The sequence below is a fragment of the Balaenoptera borealis genome (assembly GCF_965194805.1).
Source record: "Balaenoptera borealis genome assembly, chromosome: 4".
In the NCBI taxonomy this organism is placed as follows: Eukaryota; Metazoa; Chordata; class Mammalia; order Artiodactyla; family Balaenopteridae; genus Balaenoptera; species Balaenoptera borealis.
Window position 1 is genome coordinate 6,287,910 of NC_138861.1, and position 26,797 is coordinate 6,314,706.

The 26,797-nt window shown below is 33.9% G+C and overlaps 1 protein-coding gene across 1 annotated transcript in view; it reads right to left on the bottom strand.

Annotated features, from left to right (window-relative positions):
- The window catches only part of FSTL5 (follistatin like 5), a 771,595-nt gene extending 756,618 nt beyond the window's left edge, over positions 1–14,977 (bottom strand). The window contains exon 1 of the mRNA XM_082391660.1: positions 42–14,977. The gene's annotated coding sequence lies outside the window, so the exon portion shown is untranslated. The remainder of the gene's footprint in view (positions 1–41) is intronic.
- Between the last annotated feature and the right edge of the window lie 11,820 nt (positions 14,978–26,797).

The following is a 26,797-nucleotide window of genomic DNA, read 5'->3' on the forward strand; positions in this document are numbered from 1 at the left end:
CGCCCCGCCCCTCCATCTGACGTAACGACTTTGCATCTCACCTCCCCGGGCGGTGCGGGGCCGGCCCCTGCACTGGGGTCCGCTGAGGCAGTGGAGGCGACGGAATCCAGGCTGAGGACCGGCGTGGCATCACTGGACTTCACGATCCGTCACAACCAGCCCTGAAGAAACCGAATGCTTTCGGCGCTGCTTGAGCTTTGCCTTCGCTGGGACGGCCGCTCCCGTGCACTCCGGAGACCTCAGCTAGCAGCTCCGGAAGGAGACGGGGCGGAGGGGCCCGTGGAGCAGAGGACAGGCTAGGGGCCCGTGGAGAAGGACGGGGGATCAGGGGACCGAAGGAATCCGTGCAACCGGTCAGAAAAAGAAAAAAAAGTCCTTTTGATCTTCCTGGCCAAACTTCCCTCTTTCTCCCTGCCATTTGTCTACTGGAAAGGATGGGTTTGGTGCTCCGTCTTCTTTCCTCGGTTCAGGAAACTGCTAGAGGAAGTCACTGCAGCAGAAACTTGTTCTGGAGGGAAAAAAAAAAAAAAAAATGCTTTGAGCACTTGGAGAAAATGTGAAAGCTTGCAGTACTTACCATTCGTAAACGATGCTGTCTTAATTTTTCTTATATGAGTGCTGCGTAGCATATATCAGACTTCATATGTGTTCCTGTAAAATCTGTGGAACCCTCTCTCTCATTGACATGATTTAAATACATTGTCACGTTAAATGGATTTGGAGATTCCAGGGTTAAAAGCATCATTTAGTAATGAAAAAAGTGAGAGTTCTCAAATTCAACTTCCACTGCCAAAATCCTGAAGGTTATGCAATGTTGATTATGTCTAATGTATCAATTGTTCTATGGAAGATGGGGTAGGCTGGAAGCATTCCATAGCCTTTAGCAATTCTCTCAGTGTATGTGATGAATCTTGTCCCAGTGAGACTCTAAGGCCCTTGACAGAAAGAGAACCGGGCGGAGAGTGGGGGGGGGGGTGGGGGTGGGGAGGGGACCACGCCAGATTTCTGACTGCTTAACCCTGTAAACAAACACTTTTTGTGAATTGAAATGATCAATCATCCCAAAGGGTCATTATTCACATACTATCCCATGTCCCACCTACAGCCATCAGGACTTACTTTTACAAAGAAATGAGCAAATAAAATTAAGCCTAAGTTTTCTTAAGTTGGATAAAACATTTTTCATAAAAAGATGTTTATTCAAGAAATTTCGTAACATTCAACACCTTGTTTTTCATCCAAATGCATACATATATGTGTCGTCATATTCCTGAAGTCTAAAATAATTTTGTGCTGGATTCACTCCTGAGTGTTTTCAGGGACTCTGATGGAATGAATTCACTTGTTTATTTTCCTATCAGGAAAAATAAATAATAAATTTGATTTTCTGCAATGTTTAAGAAATTATTTCAGGAAGCATATTTACTTTGTGGGCATATATACTCAAATACCTTCTTAATAGCTATTTAAACAGGAGCAAAATTGAGAGAGAAGAATATATTATTTTTGCTTCTGAGAGACCTTTCTTTTTTGTACTCTGTATCCAATTTATTCCCAAATTTGTCAGTTTCTTTCCCAAATATTCAAGTTCCTGGGAATATCCTTCCAACACATCTAGACCGTAATGTTTGTATTCCAGGTAATCTGCAATGTTTTATTTTCCTGTGACGACTATTGATTTTATGTAAATATATAAACACCAAGTGTCATGCCTTCTTGCACGGCTCCCTACACACACATACTCATGTACACACACACATACTCATGTACACACACACTCATGTACACACACACATACTCATGTACACACACACTCATGTACACACACACATACTCATGTATACACACACACTCATGTACACACACACATACTCATGTACACACATACATACTCATGTACACACACACATACTCATGTATACACACACACTCATGTACACACACACATACTCATGTATACACACACATACTCATGTATACACACACACATATTCTGAAAGCCCCTCAATTCCCAAAGTGATTTTAATAATGGCTTCTGACACCATAGTAGGGCATGAAAGATGACATTTGGGAACAGAGGGTCATTCTACAATTGTAATTACAATGGAACCATTTGAATAGCTTGTTTTAAGGCAGATCAAAGCACATGTGCTTTACTTCTTTGGAAATGTCACATGACATATTTTGGTCTGCTTCATGCCAACCTGCCAAAATGTCAGAGAAGACTTAAAAGTTCACTGTGGAAATATATAGAGTACATTATAAAAAAACTCTTATGTAATTCCACCAAAGCCTGTGTCATGTGTTGTTTAATAGACACTATTTTTCAGTTCATTTCAGTGATCATATTGCTTTTGGCTATGAATTCAATTAAGGCAAGCATAATGCTAAGCAAAAACCTGAGGGGATGAAACTGGAAAACCGACCTACGTTTCAAATGTGGAAAGAAAAAACAGACCATTTTTCTCATTGTCCCTAAAAGAGAGAGAAAGAAAGAAGAAAAAAAACAGAAAAAAAAATAGAACTATTTTGGTATGCATGCACAGAGATGTATGCATGCAGAAAAGTAATGGGAGGACTGTATTCTAGCTTTTGTTCTGTTCTAATTGGCTGTGTGACCAATTAGAGCAAGTTATTCTTTCATCATACTCATCACTGGTAAAATCTGGGGATTGTACTAAATTATCTTTAAAGTCCTCTACATATCCACCATTATGGGATTCTATATTAGAATTCAAAAACTTCAGAAATTTTTATATTGGAATTCACTATGTTAAGAACTTTCTCCTTAGGTGGGAAAAATTGGCATCTGTTACTAAGACTATGAAAATAGTACCTTAGGCTAATTTGTTTGGGGGGTGTGGAAAGGGGATGAGTGACTAGGGCCAAGGTTGAGGCTAAGAGGTCAGAAAATAAATTTTACCTATCCAAGAGGAAACTAAGAGAGGACTGAATGGTTTGTTAAAGTAGTCACTTATTTTTATATAAGCAATATTACAATATACTCATATAGTCACATATAATTACTGTTTAGGATATTCAAGGCAGCTGTAGAACAACAATAAGATGCAAGGCATGCAGAAAGTGATTACATGGATTTTTAGCTGTAAATTGTCACTGGAAAGATGACTAAAATATCAAGTAAATACGCTCAAGGAAATGTCTTTAGGGCTCAATGGCCAACATCTACTAAAGGATTTTAATTTAAGTAATTTACATGAGCATATTAAAATGTGATACACAGAAATCATGAAGCTCATTGTGTTGTTTTCTTGTGAGTGTGTATTTATACTTGTATGAGAGATTTACCTTTTAATCATACTGCTTTTCAGTTCTCTATTTTTGGACTCCTGTAGTGTCATCAAATTTTCCAAGCTCCTTTTCAAATTATAATTATTCTAATGTATTTGTAGTACATTAGAATTATAAATACTCTACAGATAATAACAGTGTGTGTGTTATTAATTTTTCTTTTTGAATCAATTATGCGAAGGTTTGCTGAGAATTAAGAACATGCTTTTTTGAAAAGCAAAGATTCACTACTTTGTGCTAGGTAATTATCCCTCTTAATTTTGGGGAATCCTAAAAAACCAGGACAGGAAAAAATCATAGGCATAATGACCAAACCTTCTTTAACTAAAGAGAGCAACAAGCTTACAACATAAGCACATAGAGACCTCAAATCTTCTGCAACGTGGACTTCTCTATGATTATGCTTTCTCCTGATACATGTTCTAAAGAGTCGATGCTGCCTTTAACAATTAGTTCTCAGGAAAAAAGAGAATTTCTGAAATGTACACTTACTTTTTGGCCTTGTAATTCAATTCCACATGCTAAATACACAGAGTTTTACAATATTATTTGACTATTCGACACCTGAAAATATATTTTCCTTTCCTTACCTCCTCTTTTGTTTTTCTTATTTTTGTTATCTCCTTTCCTCCCCCTTCCTAACTCTTTCCCCTTAGGGCCTTTCTCTCTCTCTCTCCCTATCTTTTATTTCCTTAATAAAACATTTATTAGTGATACATCTGCTGTGTTATAGGATATTTAAATACAATATTGTGTCATGGAATGGAATATTGATACAACTCATTTAAATATAAATTTCTTAACTAACGTGGATTTGCGATCTTAAATGCACTTTGTGTATGGGGTGTTGGAGGGAAAGTATGTGCTGATGAGGATTTTCAAGTGTGTTTCTTTAAAATGTAGACATAAGACTTGGGATACATATAAGAATCAAAACCTCAATACCAATACATAAAGCTACAGACTGAAGACCACTTGAGTTACACATACACATTTTCTACCTAAGAGTTATTTCTGATCAACTACATAGTTTTCATGAGGTTTTATTAGTTTACTTTTTAAAACTCTCATTATATATTGAAAATTGAGATTATGTTAAATTTTTGGTCTCCATTCTCTACCATAGTGCAGGTGTTGTGTTGGTTTTGGATAAGAGATTTTTACATTTATCATGAGTAATATGGAAGATGATAGTTCTTTTCTTACTAGTATTATCTGTAACACACAGGGAGATACACTAAGAAAGACTATTTTTACAAATTTTAATCATGAACTCACCAACAAAATGGTATATTTCATAAATGATTATAGATCTTTTTCAGAAATATTATGCTAAAGCTTGTATATAGCTCTTTATCCCTCAAACTCTCAGATCGATGCACTTATGAAATCTTTAATTCCCACTGTGTAAAAGGGCTTTACAAATTCCACAAGAACCTGGGCAATTGTATAACATGAGTAAAAGTTACACGTTTAAGAAATTGGTTGACCTCAATCTGTATTGAGATAATATTAAATAGAAAAATGATAGAACGTTTCAAGAAAGGCTGTGAAACTAAAAAGCTAAAACCTAGAGCATTTAACAGAGCAATCTATTTTGGGTTTAAAGGAATAAATTTGTTCATTGTAGTCAATAACGTAAGGTTCATTATTGCCAATAATTAACATCAATAATTTGGGGTCAAATTCAGATTCTGAATTTGAATCCAGAATTAAATACTGATGGACATTAAAAGGATCACTGTAGCCTACAAGGAAAGGTATGTGCCAAGGGTGCCGAGTGTGGAAAAACCTGTAAACCTAATATTTCCCTCTTGATAAACATGGTTACTTGACTTTATAAGTTTTATCTTTTAAATTGAAGGGGAAAATGCAACTAGCTCTTTATATAAGCATGTCAAGGGGAATGAACATTGACAGACAGATTTGCCAGACTCTGGTTTGTGTTATCTACTCTAGTTTTCAAGCTTTCATGTACTTTTATCTTCCTAATTGAATAGCTCCTTTATAGACGTGCTTCCTCTGACTTCCAAGGGGTATAACTATGAATTTCTCCCAGAGCTGTATTTTTCTTTTCTGTTTTGGTGTGGTAAAACAGGACTTTGTATATCTTAGTCTGGGAAAACAATGGGAATAAAACAATGGGAATAAAATTTCAATAAGAACTGTCATCCACCAATATGTCCATGCACAGAATTCTCAGGCTTATAGGGATGGTGTCAAAACGTGTTGCTTTCTGAAGGAGAGTGTCAAAAGAAATGATGGATAAAGAAAATATTTTTATAATAATGGTAATTGAATAAGTTAAAGATTATTTTTATATGGCCACATATCTATACAATTTCAGATAAATTCCTTAGGAGGATGACACATAAAGATATAAGCCTAGAAGAAAATCATTTAGTCCTTGGCTTAGCAAAAAAAAATTTAGGAGTAATTTTTTATAAACTAAAGGTAGGGAGAAAACAACATAGTTCTATTTTCCCAGTTTTATATAACAAATGTATCTGAGTAACATTTTTTTCTATAAGTAAACTTTAATGTTAAAAAACCTAGAAGGAGAGATCTATAATTAAAATAACTTCTATTAGTAGACCTTGAAGAACACTACTCTAATAACTATTATAGAAAATAATAGAAATTGTAGTTTTAAAATCAGAAAAATCCAAATATGTGAGATAATACAAGCAAATGCTTTAGAACTCAACCTCATCTTCTTCTATGATTAAGTTAAGCTTAGAGTTATATTTACACACTATAGTGTTGGCCACATTTATTTAAATTAGAAGCAATCAATTTAAGTGGATCAGATGTATCGCTATCTTCACTGTAGTTTTAAAAATCAATTCTGGAAACGTTTCCTTTTCTTCTATCATTTTAATAATCAAAGTTTGAGGAGGTGGTTTAAAATTTGGTAATCTTAAGAGTCTTTGGAATCTAAAAATATTGTGCCATTTCACGAGTGTAATTGAACTATGAAAATAAAGTATAAGAACTTACTGATGCTCAAACAGATGATTTTAATTTTTAGAGTTCTTGTGTTTAGGAGATCTCTTAGGGCATCTACTGGCCAATGTTAGTATTGCATATGAGAATTTGAGTACAGCAGTCTGGACCCTAGAGTTCTTTGTATCAAAACAATTATTTAAATGTATGTTGATAAAGAGATTTATGACAGAAATGTTTAATGTTTATTGCTGGATTTAAAGTATTAAACAAATACATGAAAACAAATATGGTATGGGAGTTGATCTTATAAAACTTTTATAATACTATATTTACATTTCAACATTTTCAAAATTTATGTTAATTGTCTCTTAGAATCTATATCACTGTTTGAATTTGCTGCCATCAGTATTTTATTTAAACTTGTGATTTTGTTATGAGTATCAAAATAACTGTCTTTTCAAATTTCAAAAGAGGCACACACAGTAACATATTTTACATTATAATCTTTGAGAGCAGAATGTAAAAGGATGTTGAAAATATGACTGTAAGTCTCAAGTTCAGAAAGATTGTAACGTGAAAGGAAATATACTGCTAGAAGTGGAAATAATCTATGTATCTGGACAGATGGAAAGTTCATTTTGTCAAACATCACAGCTAGTTGCTAGACATTAGGCCCAGCAATGAGAATGGATGGGAAAGTCTAGCATCTGTGTGTATATAATATATAATACAAATATATTATGTAGTAAATAATATATCAATTAATAACTCTATAACTAAAATTATGATATAATTAAGATAGAAAAATATTACAAGTATATATAAAATACCACAAGTAAAAATTAGTAAAATGTCACAGGTACAAACTGATAAGTTGAACGAGAAGTAAAGAAGCATTTGGTGAAGTGAGCAATTACTACTGATTTTTCTTGCTCTTTTTAGCCTTCGCCGTGTATAAGACCCATCCAGAGCATATGGACCAGAGCATCTGTCCCAGTTTGTTCCCAAGAATGGTGTTAGCGCTGTCTCGGAGGAACTATGCTAGGGACCAAAAGAGACATGTATGTTCCTTTTCTTGCAGACTCCCTCTGTTAATGTGTATTGCTGTTGTTTATTAACATTATACAGAAATTATTTGAACTTCAAAAAGCAAAAGCTGCCAATAAAGAAACCTGAAAACAATTCTGTGTAACAAATTAGGATTTCGCACTATACTTGTTTTGTATTTACTACTGCTACTCACCACACCCTTCCTCCTGTGACTGTGTTTCAGTCTCACTTCATGGTCTCCGATGGTTGAGTGGAGCCACTTCTGTACAAAGAACTATGAATAGAAGTGACACATGTCACTTCTGGGCTGAGAACTTAGCAATATCCTGCAGCACCCTTTTCTCTCTATCAAAGAAATGGGCAACATTTGAGATAGTGGCTGCTCCAGTTACCCTAGACTCCTGGGGGACATGAGGAGCTGAATGGCCTTTGCTGACTGTGACGGTCAATTTTGTGTGTCACCCTGACTGGGCTAAGGGATGCTCAGATAGCTGGTCAAACATTATATCTGGGTGTGTCTGTGAGGGCGTTTCCGGGGGAGATTAACAGTTGAATTGAACTGGTAGACTGAGTAAAGAAGATGGCCCTCACCAGCGTGAATGGGCATCACCCAAACCACAGAAGGCCTGAATTGAACAAAAAGGCAGAGGAAGGGCAAATTCAACTCTGAGCTGCGTCATCTATTTTCTCTTGGCCTCAGACATCCGCCCGCCGGGTTCTTGGGCTTTTGAACTCAAAGCAGGACTTACACCATTTCCTGCCCCACCTCCGACCCCCCATTTCTCAGGTCTCTGGACTTGGACTGAATTACGCCAGCAGCTTTGCTGCTTGCCCAGCTGGCAGATGGCAGATCATGGGATTTCTTGGTCTCTGTCATTGTGTAAGCCAATTCCTATAACAAATATCTTCCTGTCTATTTCTCTCTCTCTCTCTCTCTCTCTCTCTCTCATCTATGTGCCTAAATCCTATTGGTGCTGTTTCTTGAGAAAACCTGCTGACTCATGGTGGGCATGGAACATGAGCAGGAAATAAACCTTGGTTGTTTTAGGCCACTGAGATTTGAAGATTATTAGTCTGTCATCACAGCATCAATAACTTAAACCAGTTGGTAAATATCAGCAACTGAGTTGATTTTGAAATAGTTGTGTCTGCATCAATCTCTCACAACACCTGTTACACAAAGCTGACGTCTCTGGCTTCCTACACGAAAGATGTCATTGATCCCCTCAGGTATAGGCTTGTTTTTTCTCTAGGTTTTGCATTTATCTGGAATTAAACAAAATGAATCTCATCCTCTTAATATCCATCCTAAAATAAGCTTAGGTTAGGCTGGCAAAATTAAATTCTCCTGTAGTGACCTGAGCCAAGATAACTTGTCTATCATTCGGACCTGCGTACATTACTTTAGAGCTATGTGTTGGGCTTCTATTCTAGACTTTTTGTAATGGTTCACTATCTTTCACTTAAGGATTTCATTTCCTCTTACCCACATGTACCCAGAGTAAGAACCAAACCACTTCCCTTCCAAGTGTTCCTTCAACACATGAGAATCGGGTTCCTACTCTGAAACAGATATGCTGGAGGTTAGAGATACAAAGATAAATAATATATAATGCTGTAAACAAAACCCAACTAAACCATTACTATACAATGTAATAAGTACTAAAATAAGGTAATGTGCCTAGAATCATCTCAGTCCAGTATGAACCTTATGGCTGTTTCTACTAGGAACTAAATTTCTGCCTTTAGGACACATTCAGAATCACTGACTGGTACTTTCCAAGGACACTGCTCCCTGACATAAAATATTTGATCTCCACATTTCCAAGTATTGTCAGCCTGTATTCTATATTTGCTTACTCCACTCACTTAGGTGAGCAACAGCTAGTTAAATGCGTATTATCCTTTACTATCTACCTAAAACTGATGACAAATTACTTGCTTCTTTGAGTACTGTGCTTTGCCCAAACTGCTGAATTTCAGAATTGGCCTCCTTGCTTTTTTAAAGTAGTAGTCTGGTTTTGTCAAGCCCTCTGCTTCTTTCCCCAACTCATGCTAGGCCTAAACTGTTATGATGAAAGTAACTACTTAAACAATTTCCAAGGAATTTCACAATTGGCCACTGGAATTTCAAAAGAATTATACAAACTCCATGGAATTTAACTTCAGCAAGGTATGAATAATATCCCATGTGACAACTTTCTTCAAAAAATCAAGACTTGTATTGAAGACGAAGTAGAAGAAGAAATAAAACACCACCACCATCACCAATAACAAAATAAAAACCTGTAAGGAGTCACTATTGTCTAGTAAATTAAATGAAAACTCCTGGTTTTGCCTTAATTCCTCTCTAACCTCCCATACAATTAAAATTGGACAGCACAGATCTCACTGAACTTTGTGGTTTATTTATCATTGCTACACACCTATTCCAACCTACCATCATCTATGGCCTATGAACATCTATATTAGGTATCACCTATCATCTACGATTATCTGGTTGCCTAACTGATCTCTTTACTTACTCTCTTAACTCAAACTGCATTTCACAACCTCAGCTATAGTTATTTTAAAAAATATATATGTCACATTATGTCCCTTCTTTGCTTAAAACTTTGCATTCCATTTTGTATTTAAAAAAACCTAAATCCCTTACTGTTGTCCACAGGTCCTCCTATCACTAGGCACACACACCTTCCAGGTCAGAAACTACTCCTTCCCTTATCTTCACCGAGTTTCAATCATTGTAGCATTCTTGCTCTCTTTCAACATATGAAGCTCATACCCATTTTAATGCCTTTACACTTGATGCCTCTTTTTCCCAAATTCTGTTCCCCAGATTTCCTTATGGGTGAGTCTTTGATATCCATCCCTATGGAATTACCTTTTTCTGCCTAGCAACCCTCTACACTACCAACTCTTAACCTTTATACAGCTACTTTTTTCATGGAATATATTAATATTTGAAGATATATTATTTATTAATTCAGTCATCAACATTATGTCTTCTCAAACTCGAATGTTAGCTCATTGAGTATAAGACCCAACTTGTTCATACTAGTATTCTGTGGAGTCAGATAACTGCCTTTAGTATAAGTGTTCAATACATTTACTGAACAAATGCATTCATGTATTTAGCAATGCATTCATTTGCTGTACCTTTTAACATTTTCAAAATCTACCCATCCTTCAAGAGCAGATTGAATGTTACTTCTTTCATAAACTTTATCTGATTTTCAAACTTGTGACACATCTTTTCTTTGAACCAGTGTAGAAATCTATCATGAGGCTCTTTCTGACTCTATTCAAAGTTTTTTATTTTTTAAAAAATTCCTCTCTCTGATCACTAGATAATTATCACCTCAAAGAAAACATCTAGGCTCTACAATTTCGATATCCAGAATGTAATGTGAATTTCTGACTCACAGTAAACACAATCTAGAAACATATATATTTACTTATTTATGTATTTGTTATCTATCCCTAAAGGAGAGTTTGACCTCCTTTTTTTACTCACTGCTATATCCTCATCTCCTTGACAGGAACTGGCAAGTAAGAGAAGCCCGATGAATAGCTGCTGAAAGAATGAAAAAGTCTGAACATTTTCTCACTGAATTTGACATTTCCTAAAATATTCTTTTCTCTTGACAGTCAACGTATTAGCATCACCATCATCTGGTAAATTTATTCCAAGCCTGCTATATTCGTTATAATCATTTAAATTGCTTACATGATCAAGCAGTGTTTTAAGATTAGTAGAATTTTAATTATGCCTAATTATTTATCCAACAAATGGTTAATTTAAAATTTTATGAATGGTTAAGGAATAAAAATGATATATCAGCATCTAGGAATAGTGTGGATAGAAAATGTATTATCTGAGAGTAAGCAGTATGCCCCTTGATTCGTACGTTTCAACTTCCTGACATGAACTTAGATGTCTTACCTTACTCTGTAAAGTATTTTACTGATTCTCAGTCTGTACTTATCCTCGGTAAATGTAGGAGAGAGGAATGCAAACCAAGATAACTTAAGAATACATACTTTAAACTTTGACTAAAGTTTAGAACTTTTAAACCAAATTTACACTGACAAAATAATACTTGTTATTCTTACATGGATACATATTCAGTTCTCCTTTGCCACTGTTTTGTTCATGACACAAACACAACTTATAAGATTTCAAAAAATTAAGAAAATATAGACCCAAGTTTCCAGGCTGATATACAAAATATGGCTATTACATAGAAGCTGTTTATATGCCCATTTTAAACAACTAAATAGTAGTGTTTGTGTTGAGTAATCTATCAAATACGTAATCACTAGCAACTATTAGTGAGTTTACTATATTTGTTGAGTGGTTTTACTGAGGAGCAGCAAAGAAACTGGCAAAGTAGTTTTTATCAATGTGACCTTCCCTCCTGTCAGTTAAAAAATTATAATATCTTGCTTTATGAAGAAAAACAATCAACAGACACTAATTGATATATTTAAGGAATCTTTCATCTATTAACAGGAGAAAACTGGTGGCAAATAGAATAAATATTTCTGCACTATAGGATTTAAATATTATGTACAGAATACAGTTATTTTTCCTAAAAATAGAGATTAAGCTAATGTAATTATCATAGACACAGAAATTTAGAACACATACACTATAGTTATACATGAAAACAATTATACTTAAGTTATCTTCAATGGTGCATATCAGTTATGAATAACAATACAATATTACTAAATTTTGTATAAAACTGTAGCCAAAAAGCTTAATAATATTATTTATTTTACAGAATACTGCTTAAATTACTGAAAATAGTTCTATGAGGACATTTTACACTGAATAAATAAAAGTAATCTGTTAGCCAGTGAAATAGAAGAAAGAAATGAAAAGTTATAAACAAAGAAATAACACATTTTAAAATGAGCCTTAAAGATTAACGTGTTCTATTTGCTATATTTACTATTGAGCATAAAATATCAAGAAAAACTAGTAAAGAAAATTTATGAAAAAACATTAAAGTAATCAGATACCTTTGACTTAAGCAACAACTCAGTGCACACATAATACAATGTTTTATTTGGTTATTTATTTATTTTTACTCCAAATCAGGCCCTATTACTGGCACAGCACTTTATATACTTACTCCAGGCAAGTGACAACTTCACTCAGTTGTACAATATATGTCTCAGAATAATATTGGTTGACTTCACAGAGCTGTTTCCTCAGTTTCAGGTCACAGACAACCTGCCTTATTACCTATCTTTGTGTACAATTAATAGTTCCAGTTCCCTTGTTTCATTATCATTTTAACATCTAATCCATCCTAATTAAACCGGAGCTGAGGATTCTCAACACTCTCCACCTCATCTATTACAGAAGTTCCTATTTTTTTCCTACAAATATCATTACATTTGCCCCAACCTTAATATTTTCATGAAATACTTTGACAAAGATGGATGACTGGATACTAATTCAACTTCAACCAAGCTTCAAGTCCATTTGCAAATATGAAAGAGAAAATCTTACTTGACTTGCTTCTGAGTTACAGTTGTATCTGCCTGAAATACACACATGAATTAGATTGACCTGTATTGTCATATAAATGCAGCTAAAATAAGCAAATTTTAGATTTTAGAGGAAGAGTTTGGTATGAAATGTGAAGGTGAAGTTTTATTATTTGATATGTTTATAATTTTAATAATTACAGGAATATATTTTGAGCATCTCTTTGGGTCAGGTGATATAATAGGCACTGAGGATGTGGTAGTGACAGAAGAGAAAATACACACCACATTAACAGAATAAAGGACAAAAATCATAGGGTTATCCCAATTTATGTAGAAAAAGCATTTGACAAGATTAAATATCCTTGCATGATAAAAACTCACAAAAAACTAGAAATAGTAGGAAACTGCATCAATATAATAAAGACCATACACAAAAGTCATAGGTAACATCATACTTAATGGTTAAAGACTGAAAGTTTTTCTCTAAGATCAAAACAAGGCAAGGATGCCCATTCTTGACACTTATATTGAACGTATTACTGGAAGTCCTAGCCAGAGAAATTAGTCGAGAAAAAAAATAATAAAACACCCAAATTGGAAAGGAAAAAGCAAAATTATCTCTCTTCACAGATGATGTGATTTTATATGTAGAAAGACCTAAATTTCAAAAAAAGTAAAATCCTATTAGAACAGATTCAACAAATTTGCAGGATACAAAGTCAACATAAAAAATAAGTTTGTTTCTATAAACAATGAATAATCTGAAAATAAATTATAATAACAGGGCTTCCCTGGTGGCGCAGTGGTTGAGAATCTGCCTGCCAATGCAGGGGACATGGGTTCGAGCCCTGGTCTGGGAGGATCCCACGTGCCGCGGAGCAGCTGGGCCCGTGAGCCACAACTACTGAGCCTGCGCGTCTGGAGCCTGTGCTCCGCAGCAGGGGAGGCCACTACAGTGAGAGGCCCGCGCACCGCGATGAAGAGTGGCCCCCGCTTGCCGCAACTAGAGAAAGCCCTCGCACAGAAACGAAGACCCAACACAGCCATAAATGAATGAATAAATAAATAAATGAATAAATAAAAAAAAAATTATAATAACAATCTCATTTACAATAACACCAAAAACAATAAAATACTTTGGAATGAACTTAACCAGGGAGGCAAAAGACTTGTCCACTGAAAACTACAAAACACTGATGAAAGAAATTAAGATAGATACAAATAAAGAAAAAAATCCTATGCTTATGAATTAGAAAACTTAATTTTGTTAAAAATATGCATATTACCCCAAAGATCTACAGAGTCAATGTAATCCCTATCAAAATCCCAATGAAATTTTTTGCAGAAATATGAAATTTTAAAAATCCTAAAATTTATATGAAATCTCAAGGGACCCCAAATAGCCAAAACCAACTTAAAAAAAAGAACAAAGTCAGAAGCCTCACACGACCTGATTTCAAAACACAATTGAAAGCTACAAAAACCAAAAGAGTGTTGTATTGGCATAAAGCAGACATATAAACCAATGGAAAGAATAGAGAGCCCAGAAATAAACCCTCACACATATGGTCAAATGACCTTCAACGGGACTTCTAAGACCACACACATGGGAAAAGGACAGTCTCTTCAACAAATGGTGTTAGGAAAAGAAGAAAACTGAATATCCACATGTAAAAGAGTAAGTTGGAACTTTACCTTACACCACATACAAAAATTAACTCAAAATGGATTAAAGACCTAAATGTAAGACTGTAAATGCTCCTAGAAGGAAGCCCAAAGGGAAAACTTCATGATATTGGACTTAGCAAAGTTTTCTTTTAATATGATAGCAAAAGCACAGGCAACAAAAGCAAAATAGACAAATAAGAATACATCAAGTTTTAAAACTTATGCACAGCAAAGGAAACAATCAACTGAATGAAAAAGAAACATGCAAAGGGAGAGAATATTTGAAAATCATATATCTGATAAGGAGTTAACACCCAGAATGTATAAATAAATCCCCAAACTCAAAAACAGAAAAAGGAAACAACTTGATTCAAAAATGGACAAAAGACTTGAATAGATATTTCTAAAAAGAAAATATACAAATGACCAAGAAGCATAATAAAGGATGCTCAACATCACTAACCTTTAGAGAAATGCAAATAAAAACTGCAATGAGATATCACCTCGTAGCTATAAGAGAGTCATTATCAAACAAAAGAAAACAAAATAGAACAACAAGCCCACAGAAAACAAGCGTGTTGAAGACGTGCAGAAACTGGAACTCTTGTTGGAAACCTTGTGCATTGTTGGTAGGAACGCAAAATGGTGCAGCTGCTATGGAAAAAAGAATTGAGTGCCTCGACAAATTAAATATGTAATCACAACATTATCCAGCAATTCCACTGTCAGGTACATACCCGTAGTAATTGAAAGCAAGATCTTGAAGAGATATTTGACATCCATGTTCATTGCAGTATTATTCACAATAGTGACGAGGTAGAAGCAACCCAAATGTCTAGCAATGAATGGATGGATAAGTAAATTGTGGTCTATACACACAATGGGATTGTTTTCAGCCTTAAAAAAGAAGGAAATCCTGCCACATGCTGCGACATGGATGAACCTTAAGGACATTTTGCTAAGTGAAAGAAGCTAGTCACAGAAAGACAAATATTTTATGATTCCACTTATACGAGATATCTAAACTCATAGAAACACAATGTAAAATGGTGGTTGCCAGAGGCTGGAATGAGGGTTAAATGAGAAGTTGTTCAATGGGTTTAGAGTTTCAGTGCTTCCAGTGAAAATGCACGACTATGCGAATATAGTTAACGCTACTCAAATGTAGATTTAAAAATGCTTAAGATGGTGATTTTTTGTCATGTATTTTTAAACTCAGTTTAAGAGTTTATTCTCAAATTTATCCTTACCTTAGAGGAGAAAACTATTATTTTAAAGTATAGTATCTAGAAAGGGTTAACATTATAGTTCACATCTAATTCTGCCTTCATCCAACAACTACAATTTTTCCATCTGTCATACAGATAGTTACAAGTTGTGTCTCTCAGGCACAAGCCCAGGCTTATAGACTGGATCAGCGCAATATTTATGTTGCTTTGTTTTTTTGTTTGTTTGTTTTATTTCCATGGGTGGGGATAGGGGCAGGGTAGCTTGCGATTGATGTGACTCCAGAGGTTTATAGGTTCTCCTATTGTAGTGGAGATTTTCCAGAGCCTGTTTCTAGATAGTAAAGATATGCTTACTAGTAATTGATCACCAGCATATACATTTGAGGATCACAAGTAATTTTTACCCACATGAATGGAAGAGGCTGATGTCACTGGTGTATTCTCTGCCCTGGTGAAGGCTGGTTTCTAAACAGAATCTAGTAGATACAAGATACCAACGAACCTGTATATGAAGACTTAAGGACAACAGAGGCAGTGAGGAGAGGACATAGCTGACCGCAGAAGGTATCCACTAAGATCCAGATTTATTGCCTAGTTTGTAGTAATCTCTATGATTACTGAATCTTGCCTAAATGAATAAATTCTCTCTCATCTATTGTGCTCCCTTCCATGGCATAGAATCCCCCCAACCTTGGTTATAAAATTAGGAAAATCCCTGATTTGAATTATTGGGAAATAAAAAGTCATGCTTCCCAGGTTTAGCATCATTTTCCTCACCTTACACTCAATTCATTGCCTCCCCTGAAATTTATTCTTTGCATTGAATTTTTCTCAAGCTAATGTACACATTCCCTTAATCTATAATTTTCCTATTTTCATTTTTCTTTTTTATTCATAACTTTAAAGTTATGTTTTTCTTTTGCTGTCGGATTGTAGTTTTCTCTGTCTCTCCTGACTCGAGCATGACTTCCCTGAACTCCTGACCCTCATTTCATCATCCCTCTGCCTCTTCTGCAGCTTGTTATCTGCAGTATTTCCCCCGCTTTCACACTTGCTCACTTACCTCCTTCCCAGAAGCATGGCATTTAAACAGACATGCAGAGGAAATGGCAGAATAATCGCTGGCATGCTCCAAGAATTAGGACATTTTTTGCAATTACTATAAATATTTAGGCTGCATATAACCTTCCTTTTGTCCTGATTCCAGATACAGACGAATAACATCAAGAATCTTGGCAAAACAGAACCTAAGGCTAACTACTCTTTCTTCTCTTTTTTCTTTTCCCAAATATACACTGATAATTCAATATAACAGTTATTTTTAAGATATGGGTTGTCTTGGAAGAATATATATAATATAATATAATATAATATAATATAATATAATATAATATAATATAATATAATATATGTCTTCCATACATATAATTCCCAAGAAACCTTATTACTAAAAAAATGGGAAAAAGTATTTAAACATCTAGTGGACCAGTTTCTTTAGATTCATTTTCTTTTACATTAGAATGATGCTATTTCCATTTCTACTCCGCATGCATTTCCCTCAGTGTCACTATCACTCCCACTCTGTGATTAACTGATCCTGTTTTTAATTCAACTGGAACAACTTCTCATCACTTAAGAAGTATTGGGACTTCCCTGGTGGTCCAGTGGTTAAGACTCCTCGCTTCCACTGCAGAGGGTGAGGGTTCCATCTCTGGTCGGGGAACTAAGATCCCAAATGCCTCGCGGTACTGCCAAAAGTTAAAAAGAAAAAAAAAAATTACGTATGATGTTCCCTCCTAAATCTTGGCATTGCCACCCTTTCATGTTTGTTCCACTATGACTAGTGCTGGTAGTACTTGTAGCCCAAGTACTCTACTGTACAAAAGTAAGCAGTTATTTAATATTTGCAAATTAATCAATTCTCTGTTTAGTGTTTTGCACAATGTTGATTGTGTGGGAACATGGTAGACACCGTAACAACTTTTAAAATTTATTGTTTGTGCTGAGGTATGGGGACTTGCTGTGCAGGATAATATAGACAAAGAGAGAAGAAAAATCAATTGTGAAAATATTGGAGCACATGAGTTTCTATGTTAATAGTTTGTAAAATCAACTGTACTTGTAAGAGTGACCTACATAGCTAGGAATTCTGCAAACAAATATAAATTAGCATCTTAGTACTTGAAATGTAATAATTTACAGGAAAATGTTTTCAGATAATCCATAATAACTGAAGCAGCTTTCTCAAAAAAAAGTTTCCAGGCAAAGAACACAATCAGAATATCTTCCACATATTAGGGCATCATTTTCCCAGTCATGCTGTATCCAAACCTTGTAATCACTGTTAATTCCTCACTCTTTCTCTTATTAAGCACCAAGTTCTATTTAGTTTATATCTGTAACATTGCTTCATTCAGCTTGTAATATATATTCTCTCTTCCTTTCCCTTGACTCTCTCCTAGTTCAGATTTTTCAATACATTTCCTGAGATGATTGAAAATCCAACTGGTTTCTCTGCTTCATGTCTTTCCTATCTTCATTCCTTTCTACACATTTCTTTCAAATTAATCTTTGTAAAGCATTTTCCACATCATGTCAGTATCCCACTAAAAGGCCTGCCATTGTTCCCCATTGCTACAGTGACCAGATAATTTGTCATCCCAACTGGAAGACTTTTGAGAGTAAAAGAGGCATGATTAATAATCCGCCTCAGGCTACAGATGTAAACCAGGATTGTCCTGGCTGGATGGAGAAGTATGGTCATTCTACTCACTGAAACAAGCTACCCATGATCCTCCCCAAACTATTTGTCTATTCAAAAGTTGTACAACTTCTTAAGACAAACTAAATTACTTTATATCTTGACTACTCATCTCAGTTTTACTCACCTCAGTAAAATGTGCTCTCAGTTTTTGTGACAGCAAAATAAAATAGTATAAGAATACATGGGGGCTTCCCTGGTGGTGCAGTGGTTGAGAGTCTGCCTTCTGGTGCAGGGGACGCGGGTTCGAGCCCTGGTCTGGGAAGATCCCACATGCCGCGGAGCAACTGGGCCCATGAGCCACAACTACTGAGCCTGCGCGTCTGGAGCCTGTGCTCCGCAGCAGGGGAGGCCGCTACAGTGAGAGGCCCGCGCACCGCGATGAAGAGTGGCCCCCGCTTGCCGCAACTAGAGAAAGCCCTCGCACAGAAACGAAGACCCAACACAGCCATAAATAAATAAATAAATAAATAAATAAATAAATAAATAAATAAATAAATAAAAAGAATACATGGACTATATCGAGTACTCAAGTAATGTTATTTTCTGTCTTTTCCAATAAATTTCCTTAGAAAATACAGAATATCTACTCTCAACAGAGAACACTAGCAATCAATGCCATGTAGGTAGTTTTACTCCTGTTGTCAATGTTAAAGAATAATTAATTAGAATTCTGTTTTAAATTGTTTGGATAAGTCTCTGTAGAAATTGTCATCATTTACTCTTACACTTTAACTATGGATAATTTAAACTGGAATCAAGAAAATGATTATTTTGGATAGGTGTATATATAATTTGTTGAGGTATATATTGTTGTCCTTATAACTTCAGGATAGGCACACACATAATACTATTTTCAACAGCTTAGTGTTTATAAGATTAAAATGTAAATTTTTATTAAAATTAAGTTATATCATCATGTTTTTCTTAAGAATTTACAATTTGGCTCTTGAAGACTTATCTTGTAACTAAGTATGGCATTTGATGTCTCCTTCATCAAACAATTACAAATATATTAATTTATATTTTGATTAGGAAGAAAAAGAATACACCACTACAGAAATATCTCTGGCATGTGTCAGAAGGATATTCTGCTACTTATCCTATAATCAATTCATTATTTCATTAATAGATTTATTGAAGTCTCCAATGAAATATGTTTGATCTAATTTCAGTTATATTATCACTATGCTGTGAATCTGGTTTATATTCAGACATTCTCCACAGGTTAAAATCAAGTTAGTAAGAATCTGTTTCCTGTATTTCAATTTATCAAGTTAAATTTGGCCTTTTTTCATCTTTCCTTGTTTCCTTAGATAATTGATACAGCAGAATCAAACTGACTTATAGTATCTTATTTTTCTCTTTTTAATTTTTATCTCAATATGTCCTTATTGGTGGAGCGTTAATTCACAATGATCTTACAGTTCTATATCTTTGTAGATAAAAGGTAAATGTATTTTGTTATTTTATTTATTATTTCAATTATATTTTATGTTTATGATTAGTAAACTGTACAGTAATATTGTAATTTTGTAAGATTTACCATTATTCATCTCATGATGGATATTCTCCCTCAAATATTCATACAAAATTATAAATAGGTATATTTCATATGTATTATTTATGAACTGTACCAACCATTAGAACCCACTCAAAAATGTACTTTGCTTCACTAGAGTAACATATAATCTATCATAAATTCCTTGCAAAATCTCCGGTACTGTATATGTAGATAATTATTTTTATATTACTCTTTCAGAGATTGAAGTGTTAATATACTGGAATGCTCTTAACAGTGTACATTTGAGCCATTTGAACACTATATCCAGTCTGTTTTAAAGGCTATTTATTTGTTTAGAACCTTCTCTTAATGGCAAAGAAACATGAACCCACTCCTCTCTTCATTATTACAAGTTACAAATCAATAGTGCTTTAAATGTTCATCATTTCCCTGTTATCTTATGAAAAAAGTCTAATATCCCTTGGGTCACACTGTATTCTTGAAACTCCACCTTCACTAAATAAAGATCAAATCTAGCACAAAAATCTGAATGTGTATAATACAAAGACCCAGTACTTGGAAATTTATTAGTTGAAATTCTCTATGAGAATTCTCCACTTGCTTATTTTCAGGCTAAGAATTATTGAGGTTTATAATATAAATTCTTAACCAAAATTTAGAGTTATTATAATAACTACATATGTAATAACATACTTTTTGACCAAAATATAAACATGAGTTTTGATCCCAATACTTTTTTATTTAATGGAACTGTAGAATCCTAGTGGTGGTCAGTACCTTTGAGATCCTTTGGAGGAGAAAGCTCTCTACCACGTCTTTCTTGTATGGTCATTTAACTTTTACTTAAATAGCTAAGGAGAAAGGTCACATAGGATAATTTCATTTGGGAAAATTTTAACTCTAACTATTGAAGCAACTATAAAAAGTTATAAAATTGACTTGGAGGAATACCCTGGCCGTCCAGTGGTTAGAACTCCGTGCTTCCACTGCAGGGGGCACAGGTTCAATCACTAGTCAGGGAATTAAGTTCCTGCATGACCAAAAATAAATAAATAAATACATACATACATACATACATACATAAATAAATAATTGACTTTTAGAGTTCAAAAATCACGTGGCTGGACTTGCTTGGAACTTCAAATAACAAGGCCATACTTCCTTAGAGAGAGAGTATGTGTGTATATTCTGGTCTCTGTCTCATTCTGGTAACAAATAGACCAAATCCCTAAACCCACACCAATGAAGCATTTCACAAGAATTTCTAATAACAGTTGCAAGATGTCATTACTGATCTATTAAATGTGTAGAAAGGAAGTCTCATTTGGATTGCTTTTCTTTTGTTTTGTTTAGACCCTCAGTCCCACTTTTGGGTCTGTGGTCTGTTTCTGTGACATCCCCTGTGGGTCTGATGACATTTTGATATGCCATGATGCTCAACCACAAAAATTTATTGATAAGGAATCTAGGTATTTGATTCCCTTCTCCACAGAACCAATTACTCAATGAGAAATAATCCATCATTGTGAATGAAACTGGGCCAGCCAGGCCTACCTCACCTGGCCTTCTCAGGTAAAGAGCATGGAAAAGTCCCTCTTGGAAGTCTATAAATTAATATTTTATTTGTTAGTAACTTCCTACATCATACTGAGTAATACTTTCTAGGAAAGTATTTTCTAGAAATCCATTGTATAGAAAGAAGTTAATATTATTAGTTTTCACCATTGTATGTTCAGAAAATAACTGTGGTTGTATTTTATGCAGGGAGTGAAATGAAAAAGAGAACGAATATTCTGTAGGCAAGACTCTATGTAGACACAGGGGTCTAACTAATTATTTGATACTATTACTTTTTATATTACTACTTTTTACTTATATGTCTTTTACCTCCTTGTTCAGATTTATACCTAGGTATTTTATTCTTGTTGATGCCATTGTCAATAGGGTTATTTTTTAAATTTCTCTACTAATAGTTCATTGTTGGTGTATCTAAACACAGTAGATTTCTACATATTAATTTTATATCCTGCAACTTTACTGAATTCATTTATTAGTTTTAATAGCTTTTTGGTGCTACGTTCAGGATTTTCTATGAAGAGTACTGTATCATGTTATCTGGAAACATTGACAGTTTTATTTCTTCCTTACCAATTTGGATTCTCTTATTTCTTTTTCTTGTCTGATTTTTGTGGCTAGGACTTCCGATACTATATTGAATAAAAGTGGTGAGAATGGGCATCCTTGTCTTGTTCCTGATCTTAGAGGGAATGCTTTCAGATTTTCACTGTTGAATATAATGTTCACTGTAGGACTGTCATAAATGGTCTTTATTATCTTCAGATATGTTCCCTCTGCACACATTTTGTTGAGAGTCTTTATGATAAATGAATGTTGAATTTTGTCAAAAAGGTTTTTCTGTATCTAAACAGGTAATCATATGATTTTTATTCTTAAATTTGTTACTATAGTGTATCACATTGATTAACTTGTGGATACTGAACAGCACTTGAATCCCTGAGATAAACCCCACTTGACCATGGTTTATGATCATTTTAATGTATTGTGAAATTTGTTTTGCTAATATTTTGTTAAGAATTTTGTCATCGATGTTCATCGGATTATTGGCCATAATTTTCTTTTTTTGTGGTGTCTTAATCTGGTTTTGGTGTCAGGGTGATTCATAGAATGAGTTTAGAAGGACTCCTTCCTCTTCAATTTTTTGGAATATTTTGAGAAGGATCACTGTTAACTCTTCTTTTAATATTTGTTCAAATTTATCTGTGAAGCCATCTGGTCCTGGACTTTGTTTGTTGGGAATTTTTAAATTACAGATTTCACTTCATTAGTAGTAATCAATCTGTTCATATTTTCTATTTCTTCCTGATTTGGTCTTGGGAAATTGTAAATTTGTATTAATTTATTTATTTCTTCTGTGTTGATTATTTTATTGGTTATAATTGTTTTTAGTAATCTGTTATGATCATTTGTATTTCTGAAATGTTAGTTGCAACTTTTCTGCTTTCATTTCTGATTTTTCTTGTGTGAGGTCCCTCTCTTTTTTCTTGATGATTCTGGCTAAAGGTTTATCTTTTAAAATAAATAGTTCTAAGTTTCGTTCATTTTTTCTATTTTTTTATTCTCTATTTTATTCATTTCTGCATTGTTCTTTATTATTTCTTTCCTCTGCTCACTTTGGGTTTTGCTTTTCTTCTTTGTTGAGGTCCTTTAGGTGTAAAGTTAAATCTTTATTTGAGATTTTTCTTGTTTTCTGATGTAGGATTGTATCACTCTAAACTTCCCTCTTAAAAAGAGGGAAGCTTTTGCTGTGTGCCATAGATTTTTGGATTGTTGTGACTCCATTTTTATTTGTCTCCAGATATATATATATTTAATTTCCTCTTTGATTTAAGTGATGGATTGGTTGGTTAATAGGATAATATTTAGCCTCTACATGTCTGTAGTTTTTTTTTTTTTTTCCTTGTAATTAATTTGTAGTCTCATACCATAATGGTCAGAACAGATGCTTGACAGGATTTCAATCTTCTTAAATTTATTGTGACTTGCTATGTGGCCTACCATGTGATCTATCCTGGAAAATATTCCATGTGCACTTTAAAAGAATGTATTCTGATGCTTTTGGATGGAATTTTCTAGATAGATAGATAGATAGATAGATAGATAGATTTAGATATATTACCCATCTGGTCTAATGTGTTATTGGTAACCAGTGTGTCCTTACTGATTTTCTGCCTGATTTGTCCAGTGATTTAAGTGAAGTATTAAATTACCCTACTATTATTGTGTGACTGTCAATTTCTCCTTTCATGCTTGTTAAACTTTGCTTTATGTATTTAGATGCCTCTATGTTGGGTGCATATATGTTTACAATTGTTACACCTTCTTGTTAAATCAGTCCCTTTATCATTATGTAGCATCCTTCTTTGTCTCTTGTTACAGTCTTTATTTTAAATTCTATTTTGTCTGGTATTACTATTGCTACCATAGCTTTGTTTTCATTTCTATTTTCATGTAATGCAATTTCCCATCCCTTTACTTTCTGTCTGTGTGTCTTTAGATCTGAAGTGAGTCACTTATAGACAGCATATACCTGGGTCTTGTTTTTTATCCATTCAGCTACTCCAGGTCTTTTGATTGAAGCACTGAGTTCATTTACATTTAAAGTAATTATTGATAGATATGTACCTATTTCCATTTTGTTCATTGTTTTCTGGTTGTTTTTGTTTTTCTTTTTTGTTACTTTCTTCTTCTGTTCTCTTCCCTTATGATTTGATAACTGTCTTTAGTATTCTGTCTAGATTTCTTTTCCTTTTTTGTGTGTATATCTAGTATAGATTTTTGTTTTGTGGTTTCCATGAAGTTTATATATAGCAATCTATAAAAATACATAATTATTTTAAGTTTCTGATCTCTTAATTTCAAACACATTTTAACAATCCTGCATTCTTACTCCCTTCTCTACATGGTTACTGTTTTTGACATCATATTTTATATCTTTACATGTTTTGTGTATAACTTAGCTACTTATTGTATGTATATATAATTTTACTACTTTTGTCTTTTAACCTTCCTACTAGCTTTATAAGTGGTTGATCTATTACCTTTACTATGTATTTACCTTTACCAATGAGATTTTTCCTCTCATAATTTTTATACTTCTAGTTGCAGTTTTCTTTTTCAACTTAGAGAAGTCCCTTTAACATTTCTTGTAAAGGCAGTTTAATGGTACTGAATTCAGAGAATACATTTTACCACCCAAATCATTCCCTCGGGTTTGATCTTGAAATTCATGCCAATAGGATCATAAAATATTTAATCTTTTTGGCCTGGTTTCTTTTCCTCATCACAGTGTTTTTGAGATTAGCCCATGCTGATTAGTGTACCTATAGTGCATTATTTCTTATTGATGGGTAGTTATGCATTGTAAATTATATCATTGGTTTTCCACTTTTCTGACCATGATTATTGTTCATGGTTTCCTCTCTGAGGTCTGTCATGAACAAAACTGATAGAAATGTTGTTCAAGGCTGTTTGTAGACATACATTTTTAGTTTTTCTTAGTTAAATACTATATTTGTTTTCTAGGGCTCTTATAGCAAAGTGCCACATACTAGGTGGCAATGTATAATAGACTTTTTGAATAATAGAAATTTTCTTTGAATAATGGAACTTTTGTCCTATTTAATTTTTCAAATGTTTCTTTCTAACATATAGAAATGCAATTGATTTTTAACATAGTGACAGTATCCTAAGAACTTCAAAATTCTTTGATTAGTTGTAGCAGAATTGTGTACATATTTAGGATTTCTATATACACAACCAGGTAATCTGCAATTTCTTTATACTCTGTATTCATTCTACTTATTTTTCTTGAGTTATTGTTGGTAAATTACTAAACAGAGGCTGTGAGGATAAATATCAAAGCATGTTTTCACCCTGGAAATGTGGGGAAAGTGTTCAATATTTTACCATTAGGCATAGTGTTGGCTGTAAAATTTTGTAGATGCCCTTTGAAAAACTGAGGATATTCTTGTGTTCTTACTTGACTGAAATGTTCTTTTTATCATAAATGGCTGTGGGACTTTGTCACATGATTTTTGTACATCAATTGAGAGGATTGTGTGGTTTTTATCTTTTATTCTGTTAATGTGATGAAATATTTCAATTAAATGTGAAACAGTAAAATACCACTCAATGCCTGAAAAAACTCCATTTTTCCATATTGATCGTAGTTTTGTGTATTGTTGAATATGATTTTTTTGTTGTATGCTGAAAAATTCTACAGCAGCATTTCTGAAAGATATCCGTCTGGCTTCTTCTTTTCTCGTAACTCCCGTCCCAGCTTTGAAAAGAGGGTGAGGTTGGCTTCACAATATGAGTGAGTTTGCTAGTGCTCTTTGCATCTCTACTTTATGAGATTTTTCAAGGACCAAGGATAACGTTTTGTCATCTTTAAATACTGAACAGGAATCAACAGTTGAACCATCTTGGTCTAAAGTTTTAATTGGAGGGAATAGTTTGAATAGAAATTCAATTATTAAATAGATATAGCTCTAATTATATTTTCTATGACTCTTCCTAATTATATTTATCTACCCTTCCTTTTCAACCTTTATCCAAACTTTTTTTTCTGCAATGATAAAAATATTTGGAGGTGGCCTTATTCTTTTGCAGTTTCAAATTTAATATGGCAATAATGTCATAATAAAACAATGGTTTTTTTTAACCCATCCTGATCATCTTGATCTTGACGCCTTTTGTATATTTAGGATTGGCAGTATAATTTCTGGGTATGCTGGAGTGCATTAGATTTTATCAGCATTTCCTTTTTGACTAAATCATAAACTCATTTTATTCCTCTTTTGCATCATGTATTGTTTGAAGTTAAATAGTCTCTGTACAAAATGAGCAGAAATTTTCTAACAAAATGACATTTATTTTCTTGATGACAGTGATGTATAAATAATAAATTGGTCAAATCAATCTCTCATTGTGTTTGTTGTTTTTTAAATCTATTCCAAGGAATTGAGAATTTCTCTTGCCTTTAGTTGTACCACTTGACTTGTAATAGAAAATCTTTTTGCTCATATATAAACGACAAGCTATAACATAGATCCATGTTCTTGTGTGTTTCTTTTTTTCTCAGGTTCCCTAGACCATTGTGTTTTTTTCCATGCAAGAAAACATAAAATTGTAGACATTTCACAAATAATAAATATCTGTTTTACTATATCAAATGTAAACCTCCACTACTGTTTCAAAGGCCTTTTTTGTACA